Consider the following 11,691-nt stretch of genomic DNA (forward strand, 5'->3'; position numbering starts at 1 on the left):
GAAGCTGATGGTATAAGTCGAATGCAATATCACGGTACTGCATCGCCATGTCGTTGACGGTGTCCAGATGATGCGCCAGCTCGAGTTTCTCCAGCTGCAGCTGATCCTCCCGCTGCCATGCGACGTCCCGCTGTGCAGTGACAGTGGCCGCCATCTTCACATACAGATCTTTAATGTACTTGCTTTTGGTCAGCTTGGCCTTCATTCTGGTCACCTCGTGCATATGTGCGCTCTTGGCCTCCTCTTCCCGAGCAATAGGTGCATTCCTTTCTTCCACCATGCGGCATAGCATTGCCTCGCAATTCTCGGTGGCTTGTTTTTGTTTTGTTAATTGAGCTTTAAGTTCACCAATCTCCATTACATTATACATCCTTTCCCTCGTTACTTCGGTCAGCTCTGCTGACAACCTTTCCAATTCCTGCTGGGATGGGGAACGACTACTGCTAGCTTGATCGCTTCGCGGGGCCAACTGGTGTCGAGGCACCCCTTTAGGACCAGTTCTTTTGCGAGGGGTTTGCTTCCAGCGACCCATCCTATAGAGGGTAAGTTTGGATTAGTAAGGGAGACCTTAAAGGTTAGCAATAATGGGATTGATTCTATACAACCCAACCCGAATAAGGAGGAAGGAATTTACCCAAGTGACATATCATGATGCATGCACGTACTTACGATTCGTACTAGAAATTCATAACGATATTACTTAAAACTTTTACGACATAGGGCAACACTTTATGTTGCTCCTCCACATGACCTCGAAAATTCTAGCAAAGCCTACAGACAAGGGTAAGGTAGGACTAAAGCATTTGGACTCAAAATAGGCAAGTTTATAATATTGGATCCAAATGGATTTGAAGTTTTTCAAAGGATAGAACAGTCATCTTAGCAACGAATGCTCTGATACCAGCTGTGGCAGAACCTCCTAAGTGTTTGGGCCCACCGACACCTATCATTGTCCTATGGACCTCTGACAGTGATGCCGGGGATCCTCTCACTTTAGAAGTCTGATGAGCATCCCAGGACGCCCATTCCACCGCTACCTGTGGCGTAACAAACAAGCTCGTCCTGACCACTAGCAATGGTCAATTAATGAGAATTTCTTCTTCTCGCCTTTGCAGGATAGCAAGTGGCCACTTTAACACCAGGATCATTCGTTGCGAAGACATTGCAGTATCACAGACGACATGTGACCCAAAATAATATTTCAGAGTAAAACAGCAGAAGCATTACATAACTTAATTTTAAAAGTAGTTCTTCCAAGTAGTAAAGTGTTATTACAAGCCAGGTCCAGCGGAGCAACTTAAACTTTAGTACACAGGTTACAAATTTACAGACCCTGCCCATGGGTTACGCTCACTCTTCCTCGTCGTCAACCTCGACGACGGTCACACAACAGGGTCCGAAACATGTCGGCTCCTGAGCTTCACCTGCAACAGGGGTTATAAAACCCTGAGTATGGGATTACTCAACAAGACTTACCCGGCAGAAAAAGAGGATAAATTAGGAATGCAGGCTTGGGGTAGACAAGGAGTGGCTGAGCAAGGAGCCAAATTGTTTTGCCAAAAAGCTTACTAATAGTGCATCCTTACTTCCAAGTTTTACCCACGAATTCCTCTCCTTAAGAGGTCAAGGAGTTCGAGGACAGTCTATCTAGTTGCTTTTCACAGACGAGTCTGTAAGTTCCTAGTCCTTAATCAAAGTATTATCTATCCAATGGCCATAGCTTCATGTCACTCTGAGTCCAGGAATTGGGATCCGAACCTCATGAGACATTTCCCCCTTTCTCATTTTATCACTTAGTTGCATATTTAACTACGATGAGGGTCGAAGGAATTGAGTCTCCCAATCGGGGAGCAACGACGATTCGAATCGCTTAGCAATCCAGCTGGAGTTCCTAACCACCCGTCATATGTAGAACCAAATCTTGCATATATCAACCCAAATCTAGCTCTCCCCAAATTTGACCAGGTTCGCGGCACCCGAGAGCACAGTACCCCACCATCCAGCCCATTTGCCAGGAGGGTACATGCTACTCTCGCCATCGCTCCACGCCCAGTGCGCGAGTAGCTGTTCGCGTCGAGGGATCACAAGACCGGGCTTACCGAGGGCAAGTGGCTAGTACTATAAATTCTCAACCCAGCAGGCCACCAACGGACCGGTCCTTAATCAACACAGTTGGAGACACTACTTTAAGACTCCATTCTTAAAGCAAGTCCACCAACCAGTCTCAAGTTGAAATATCATTGACCATAAGTGTATTCCACAACAACCCTTCAAACTTTCTCGTTTGAAAACCTATCTAGTAGCAGGGCTAAGCATCACTATGCAATTTTAAAATAAAACAGGTGCCAAGGACAAGGTAACAAATATCAAGGTAGTAAATGCAGCAAGTAGGTTAACCCAATTCTCAACTAATGCAGCATTTTCAATTCATAAGTGATAAAAGATTTAAAACATTCAACGAGGGATTAATGCATCCGGGGCTTGCCTTGGTTGCAGAGCTGAGAGGGACCCTCGGAGACTTCCCAAGTCTCGGATCCTACTTCTTCGAACGGAGCACCGACCTCGGGGTTCGGTTCAACGGTTGCTCCTCCGGTCACGTGCACAATACGCAAAAGGATGAATGCTCATGATATGCATATGACAGATATTTAAGGACCGAGTTGAGTACAACTTTCCTTCCTGGTGCGAAAACAGGCTAAACAGTAATTAGAGTTGTTTATTATTTTAGTGTCTTTACCCAAGAGGTTGCCCTAGTGAATTAAGACCTTTCTCAATTCCTAATCATCCTTAATTAACTGACTATTAAACCTTTTTATCTTAATTAATTATTAATTAAGTATTGATGGCAGTAATTAAGTATTAACATCAAACAATAATTAAGTGCCAAAGGTCATTAAGGTTAATGACCTCAGGTCATCACATAATCCCAAAAGCACTCAAACCCTAATTTGAGAAATTAAGCTAATTATTACTTAATTACTTTGAAATTATTACTAAATTACTAATTAAGGGTTTAATATGATTTTATTCAAACATTATCCAAATCCCACCAAACCTTGTGTGAGGCCAGGGAATAATACTCACAGACTTCCCACAAATTTTGGTGATTTTTGGATATACCCAAAAATTATTAAAATTCATGGAAGTTTCATTTACTAACTAAAAGAGACAATTTTTATATACATGCAAACTACCAGAAAAATAGAATCTAATATTTTTCCTATGTTCTACTCATTTCATAGAATCTACACAAAAATGTCCATGATTTTTGAATCAGTGTACAATTTTCTACACAATATCACATATCAAGCATTTTTAAACAAAAAGGAAAAAGAGAAAGCACACTGTGCTAAGCGGCCGGCCCGCTTGGTCATGGCCCAAGTCGGCCCGAGAGCCTTCCCGCGTCGCGCGCGGTGCTGCCTTTCTCACACGGCCACTGACGGGCGGGCCCCGCCCGTCAGATGCCTCTTCCACCTCCTGTCGCGGTTTCGGCGAGCTCAAGCTCATCGCCGGTTTGCTCCCGGCCTCCGCGGTAGGGTGGGCTAGCACCTACGGCCTCTCGCGCAACCCCTGGGACACACAGGACAACCCCTACTCCCTCCTAACCCTCCTGCTCACGTCCACGGCAGACGGCAACACTACCCGAGCGAGCACCGAACTTCACAAGCGGTTAGAACGTGGACCAACCAACGCATAAGCTTTAGGGGCTCACCGTGACTTCAACGGAGCAAGGAGCGGTGGTGGGGAGGCTTGGAGCAGGTCTGGTCGCGGTGAAACACCCACGGCGGCGATTCCGGCCAGAGTCGGAGGAGAACGGCTCGGTTGCGGGCTATGAGGGGTTAGAGCTTGTGATAGGGGGCGCAAACGGTTGCTGAGTTCTTGGCGGAGTTGTTGGTGCGCTCGGGTGGCTTGGAAAGGGAGTGAGAAAGGCGAATTTGATGGGCGCAAAGAGCTCGTCGGCGTCGAAGTTCTGGGGAAAGGAAGTTTTCCACGGCGGCTCGGGGTTTTATCCTCGCGACGCAGTGCTTGCTGCGGATGAGGATGCTAGGGCGACGCCCAGCAAGCAAGCAGCTGCGTGGCCGGGCGCGTGGCGGTGCTGGACGCAGCAGCTCTGCCCCGGCGGCAGTGCATCCCCCCTTGCTCGAGCATTGTAGCAAGCCATATCCAATTATTTGGTTGTTTTGCAAAATTCTCCCAAAAGTTGAACTGGAGCCAAATTTTCACCAAAATGAAAGTTGTGCGGAATTTTGAAAGCTACAAAACATCTTTTGGTGTCCAAAACTGATTCTAAGTGGAAAATGGTGAATTTGAGAAAACAGTTTGAATTTCAAATCTCAAATTGGAAAAATTCCAATTTTGAATTGGGGCAGATTAGAAATTCTAAAATTACTTTTGATTTTTCTCAATAACTTGAAACATTCCCAAAATGAAAGTTGTTCCTTTTGTTGAGCTCTACAACTTTCATGTTGGTCACTTTTCAAGATTCCAAATAGATTTTGAATTGGGGATTCAAATTGGAAAGGGGGACACTTTCTCGAAAGCTGTATTTTCAAAATTACTTTGAATTTTGTATTGAAACTTCAGAAACTCAAAACACCAAAGTTGTACATCTTGACAATATCTACAACTTTGCTTTTGAACTCAACCTCAAATTTTGCTTAGTTTTTAACTTGCACCAAAGGGGGCAAATCTAGTGTTTAAAATTAGGGTTCTTCCCCCCTATTTTCTCGGAAACCTTCCACCCTAGGAATTTCACAACCACACTAGCTTCAATACCCCTTGCAAACACACTTTAATTCCCTAAGCACAAGCAATCAAAATAAACTTGTTTTAATTCGATGCATCAAGTGGTGCTTAATCAATATGTGATGCAATGCTCATGATGACATGATCCAGTTTTAATAACCGTAACATCAGGGATGTTACAATAGTAGAAATTATTAGGCTCAAGGATGGGTTTAAAGATAGGTTCGAACGAGACATCAAAAGTGGGCGTATAAGGGGAGAAGATGAGATTGTCTTCTAAATGGTTTTGCTCCCCTTCTATTGCATCACTTAAGACGCCATCCTTGAGTCTTTCTAGATGTCCATCAAAGGGATTGGATTTGAGATGCTTTCTAAGAGATCCCTTCTTAGGAAGGTTCAGACTATATGCACTCAAAGGTCTCTTATGAAGTAGGAAGTTTAAACTTATCCTAAAATGAATTCCCAAAGGTAGAATTTCTTCTTCCCTTAGATGATTTTGGAGCACTATTAGTTTGGGTTGGATAGCCGAATCCTGGGATTGAAATGTTTGGAAATCGGCTATTGAAACTTCCTTTCCTCGTTTGGGAGATGATTCCTTCTCTATCTCTAGGAATTTTTTATGAAGACTAGCGCAAGAAGGATGTCCACGAATGAAGACATACCTTGCTTTACTAACAAATAAAGAAAGAAAAACACTACCAAAGGTTATATGATTAAGACCAATGTGAAAATATCGAGGAAAAACATGGTCTTGTAGGGCTAGGTTTAAACCAGAATTTATAGAAAGATTAAAAAATTCCCTAGGTGTAGCTAAAAGTTCATTATCTTCTTGATTAAAACATAGGACCTCGACTATAGAAAAGGGTTGGTTTTGACCTATTGCAATTAACTTCGGACACATATCATAATTAGGGGCAAAGAAAGGACTTGTTGACTCCCATGGTCTATGGCTGGTCTCCGAAGGTGCAAAAAATTCAATAATAGATGTGGAATTTGAGCTATCCATAAAGATGGAAAAAATAAAAAAAATAAAAGAATAAAAGTATAAAAGTATAATACAAGATAATAACAAGACTTAAAGTTATCTCAGCAAACCGTCTTTCTCCCCGGCAACGACGCTAGAAATGCTTGTTGATATTTGGTAACGCCATCAGGAAATGATCCGCAAGCGCACGGATATCGGTGAGCAATTCACCCGGGAGGTTATCCAGAGTATCGTATTTATATTTTTACCACTGGGAGAAAGCGTGCATCTGACTAACTAAATCTATTGCTACTACCCTTTAGGCTACAAAGAATGCGACTCGATGTGAGCAATGAATAGAGAGGACTATAACCGTAGTCTCGTCCTAACCTTGGTAAGGATGATCTATTGTTCTATTGGGGAGGCTCACGGAATCTAGACACCACAGAGGATGTTCGACCCACACCTATAAACCCTACCCATCCTGCTAACGAGATGTGGGCTACAAAGGTAACTCGGAAATGTCACGTTCCTCGCTACTACCACGGTCCAGCTAGTCAGGGGATATCTATGAGTACCCTAGCCCAAACACCACGTTTACGCTAGCAATGAGTACTCTAAACTCAACCAGAAGAGATTAAAGTAAACTCATAAACCAAAGAACAATAAAACAAGAACTTACTAGAATTTAGAAGTCGAATTAATGAAGAATCCTAGGAGCAAGCCTCGAATTAGGAGAACTTGATCCCGCAGGTACAACCTCGGAGTAGACACTGACAGGCCGGGCTTCCTCCGATCACCTCCACTCTATCTCTCTCAATCTAGTAGATCTAGTCTACTCTCACATTGGATGCTAAGCCCTAAGTCTATTTAGAGGAAAGGTTATCCTTCGAGGGCACCTCTCAACTCTATGATGAACTTGTTCTCCTCCAGGGACCTCCTCCTTTGTGCCTTTTTGGTTCAGCAGGCGATGTGGTACTAAACTTTCCACCATATCTCATTAAAATGCACATAGGCCTTAATGGAGCAAAATCTGATTTGGGCCCAATTAATCCCGCAGCTCTTTTATGTGGAGTCCTTCTTTTATTAATATCTCTTGATTCCGAACTCAAAATATAGCAAATAATATATGCATTTCGATCAGCTCGACGAGATCTTTGTAATGGTGTACTCCATTCTGTGATTGGTGCTTGTACCAGGGCGGACACCCTGCCCCTGGGCCCGCTCGGTCTCCTGTTCGTTCCCGTGGCTTCTGGAGTCTTCTAGATGATAGAAAATTATGCGGCACGTTAATATCTCTATGTAAACACGACGTGTGGGCCTTTCCTCTATATTTCCTGATAACCCCCTGCAGAAATAGACAAACACCAAAACTCGTGGAATTCTGTCAATTAAAACCCTAAGTCTGGGTGTTGTTTGCATTTTGATCCTTTTCTTTATTTATTTGATGATTATATTTGGTACTTAAGGACCGTCAACAGCTCCTACGGTTAGTGATGAGTACCTAGACATGGCTGGTACATATGATGATATGGAGGATGCACCGGGTGCCGGTTATGATGATGATTATTTCTAATACATGTAATATTATGTTATCCTTAATTTGCATCTCTATGTAAGTACATGTTTATTTGTGGTTACTGATTTACTCTTCTTACATGCAGGTCATTGAACAAAGACGGTGGGCGGCATGAGGAACATGAGGTCACGGTACGCTCGACCGAGGGTGGAGCCTTAGGAGCAGCCTGAGGGGTCGGGGAGTGGGTCGGGGAGCCGGTCGAGGCGCACCTTGACCAGGAGGACTAGGAGTGTTAGCAGTCTTCAAGGGGAGACGCCTGCGGTGTAGCAGCATGAGATGCCCACCTGGGAGCAGGAGGAGCAGGAGGAGCAGAAGGAGCAGCAGGAGGAGGACGAGGACGACGGGGCCCCGCTGGATATCTGGCAACGAGGTCCCAATTAGCTTCCTAGTCGACTGATATTCATCGACCATCATCCATTGATTCGGCCACGAGGGCAAAAGTATGTTTGAAAGCATTACTTCGATATTCCTTATGTTCAAATTCACAATATGATCTACTAATTTCGGTTAACCACTTGTGCCCGGATGACCCTCCTGAGGCGTACACCAACTCCACTGTCCATAGCCGGATCAGCTTGTACTATGACTCGGCTCATGCGATCCATGGCCTTGACTTTGATCCCTACAACGAGGCCATCAGTGGAGAAGCAGCCATGAGGGCGTGGGGAGGCAAGCAACATGGGTGGTACTGGTTGCCGACCCCTTGATCGACTCCTCGAGGACTCCTACTCTCTCCCAGATTAGAGCAAAGGACAGGCGCCAGGGCCAAAGCAGCTCAGGGGTACGCCCGAGGCCGACCGTAGCCGACTGCGTCATCACCAACCTCCAGGTTCTCGCTATTTCATTCGCGCTCAATCGTTTCAAATCATAACATAGCTTTGTAACACAAGTGTTCAACCTTGTAGACCCAGCTTTCACAAAAGGAAGTCAGGATCACTGAGTTAGAGATAGAGTACAGGGAGATGGCCCTCTATATGCGAACTCTTCGGGCTCAGATGGGAGCACCTCCTCCGCCATCCTTGTACATTCCACCCGCTCCAAGTGCACCTAGTCCAGTGAGTTTCACTTCACTTAACCATGCAATCTCTACCTTTGTAGATGTAGATGTAATTGTGGTTGCGTGCCATCGAGCCACTGTGGATGTCGGCCATCGTGGCGATGCTTTTCTTCCAGGTCTTGGGAACCTCCCTGTGCAGGGGAGGTGCTGCCGAAATTTTCATTCGAATCCATTATGTATATCTTTAACTTCAAGTATTTACTCTCAAAATTCACTTACAACATGTTTGTCTCATCCTTTGTGCAGATTCAATCCCAGGGTTTCTACTCAAGCGCCCAATGAGCAAAGTCCTCAAGACGGTGGGTGGAGCGACCATGTCAATCCGTACCAACCTCCAGGCGATTCATGGGGCAGACGAGATGGATTCGGTTGGTGAACTTGTCGGGGAATTTGTCGTTTCGTTGGATGTGTTGTTGAACTAGTGGTATCCTCAGACTCGTGATGAACTAGAAATATCGTTGGACTTCGTGATGAACATGTGCTTATGTATGTGACATGTACGTTATATATATGTGAGAGATTCGTATATCGTGGTTATTGTGGCAAATGTGCGAATATTATGATATTTGTGTGTTGTTTGTGATTAATGTGAGCTGTGCTATGATATATGTGGTTGCAAAAGCAAAAAACAAAAAAAAATTACCTGGGAACGGGCTTTGTCGTGTGCTAGAACCATAACACAGGCAAAGAAGGGGGGTTTGCCGTGTGTTGTGGCCATAACACACGGCAAACTAGCCTGCCAGGGTGCACCTGTGAACAAGGTTTGCCGTGTGCCTGCATGGTGGCACAGAGCAAAGATTCAAAGTTTGCCGTGTGCCTGCATGGTAGCACACGGCAAACCCTATTTTCAGGAAAAACTAAAATAATTTTATAAGTTTTTTGCCGTGTGCCCTACTTAGCTCACGGCAAAGGTTCACCATGTGCAACACACGGCAAACCTTTCCATCATGTCCGTCTCCCGCCGTCCGTTACCTTTTTTTCGCCACGTGCCAAGCTTGACTCATGGCAAAGCTTCGTCGTGTGCTTACCTTTTTACCGTGTGTAAAGCTATGGTTCGCCGTGGCATATTTTGCCGTGTGCTCTTGGCCATGAGCAACACACAGCAAACCCTTCGCCGTGTGCTACTTAGGCTTTGCCGTGTGTGTTAGACACACGGCGAACCCACCGAATCCGGTAGTGTGTCCTATCCCGGCACTAGGCAAAGACAGTCTTTGACGAGTGCCAAGTTAATTAGGCACTCGGCAAAGTTTTTAAATTTTATTCTTCTTGCATTCAATTTTTATCTATAGCCCTACTATAGTATCTGTAACTACATGCAAATTTGAAATGCACGTGCATCAAATAATGAAATCTAGTGATCGAAAAAATGATATTAATGTTAGTGTCATGTAAGGCTGTAGTACATAAATTTCTAACATCTTGTTCTCGATACATGAGGGAAAAAATGCGGACAAAGTGTTTTTAAATTCTATAAAAACTTCAAACGAATTTTGAAAATCATGAAACTTGTGAAGAGATCGTTACATCGTATGTGGAGGCCATGACAAATATTTCAGAAGTTTTGGTGCACGTTGTCACGTATAATGCTTACAAACTTGGACATCACCTAAACATCTCATGTGCGATCACATGTGAGAAGTCTAGGTTTCTATGGATGATACAACACAACATGCGTGAATCATTCACTGGTGCAGGACGGGGCATTAGCACCGGTCGGGAAGGGCCTGTTGCCCCGGTTCCTGAGCCGGTGCTGCAATTCCGGGACTAAAGGCTCACCCTTTAGTCCCGGTTCGGGCAACCGGGGCTAAAGCCCCCCCCCCCCCGGTGTTAAAGGGTTTCTTTTTTTGGTTTACTTCTTCGGTTCTATTTACTGTTTTTATATAATGTATAATAATATATTTTTTCAATACATGTTTTTGCTGATACAATAATATATTTATATTACACGCATATTAAGCATATATAAATGAAAATTATAGGCTTAGCTTAATAATTAAGCTTTGCCTATAATAAAATGAATAGACCACATCAAAAATTAAATAGATATGTAAAAAGCTTTATATATATATAGTTTTATATGTACAAAATTCGTAACACATATATACATAGAGTTTTTTCTCCCAATGTCTACAAACGATACAATTGATCATCGTTGTTTGGAATAAGAGTTTCGTTGCCGTTGAAGTAAAACTCGCCGTTTGGATAGATCACTTGGTCGCAGAGAAATCCTGCTATCATCTCTTGGATAGCTTTGATTCGATCTTGTTGTAGGACCTTTTCCCTCAGCCATTCCGTCTTTAATTTGAAATAAATAAAAAAGGTATTAGTTTTTAGATAAAAGGCATTGCCCGGCTTTTGATTGAAAGCGTATCAGGGAGAAACAGAGTCTGCTGGGGATACCAGCTTACAATGAAAGGGGACTAGAAAAACAGACGACCGCACAGCTCACAACTCACATCTCAAGTTGCGACCAAAACGGAGGAGCTGCCTAAACTGAAAGGAGGAACCAAAACAACCAAGTAACCGATTACAGATTGTTGGCGCTAGAAGTGGCTATTTGAATCATCTCCTCTGCTAAGGGGTTCAGCTTAGGCTTCAGTAAAGGAATCCAAGTCTTCACCAGGGAAAACGTTTTGTAGACCAGGACCACCGGCGTCGCCACCGTCTTCTTGTTGAACACCACATCATTCCGAGCTTTCCATAATGTCCACATAGCACCTGCACATACAAACATCAGTACCTCCTGCTTTATACCTCTATGTCTATCAGCGATTTGTCTGAAAAAAGAATCGCAGCAGATCGGGGATCTTTCCAAACCAAAGCAATCTCTAAGAAAGGACCACAGAAAAACTGCAATGGGACATTGGAAAAGAATGTGATCTGAAGATTCTAATCCACCGCAAACAAAACAGTCCTCTTGCCCTGACCATTTTTTCTTCTTCAATTGCACAGCACACTGAATCCTGTCATGAGCTGCCATCCACACAAAAATCTTAACCTTCAAAGGGATATTGCTTTTCCAAACTAGCTTCATTCGCCTATCAATCACACCCCCACATGTCATCATTTTGTAAAGAGATCTCGAAGAGTATTTTTTCGAACTTTCCAAGAACCAAAACACTTGGTCTCTCCCATTTGTTAGCTCTATATCACTTAATAACTCCAAAAGATTATCCCACTCTCTTGACAGCGGTTCATCAAGCTGCCTTCTGAATTGTATTACCCACTGACCATTCACAAAAGCTTTAGAAACCTCTAACTCTGGATATGAGGTAATGTTGTACAAGTTTGGATGACGATCTTCAAAGGACAACTACCTAGCCAACAATCTTGCCAAAATCTGGT

Source organism: Sorghum bicolor, chromosome 5 (genome assembly GCF_000003195.3).
Source record: "Sorghum bicolor cultivar BTx623 chromosome 5, Sorghum_bicolor_NCBIv3, whole genome shotgun sequence".
Lineage (NCBI taxonomy): Eukaryota > Viridiplantae > Streptophyta > Magnoliopsida > Poales > Poaceae > Sorghum > Sorghum bicolor.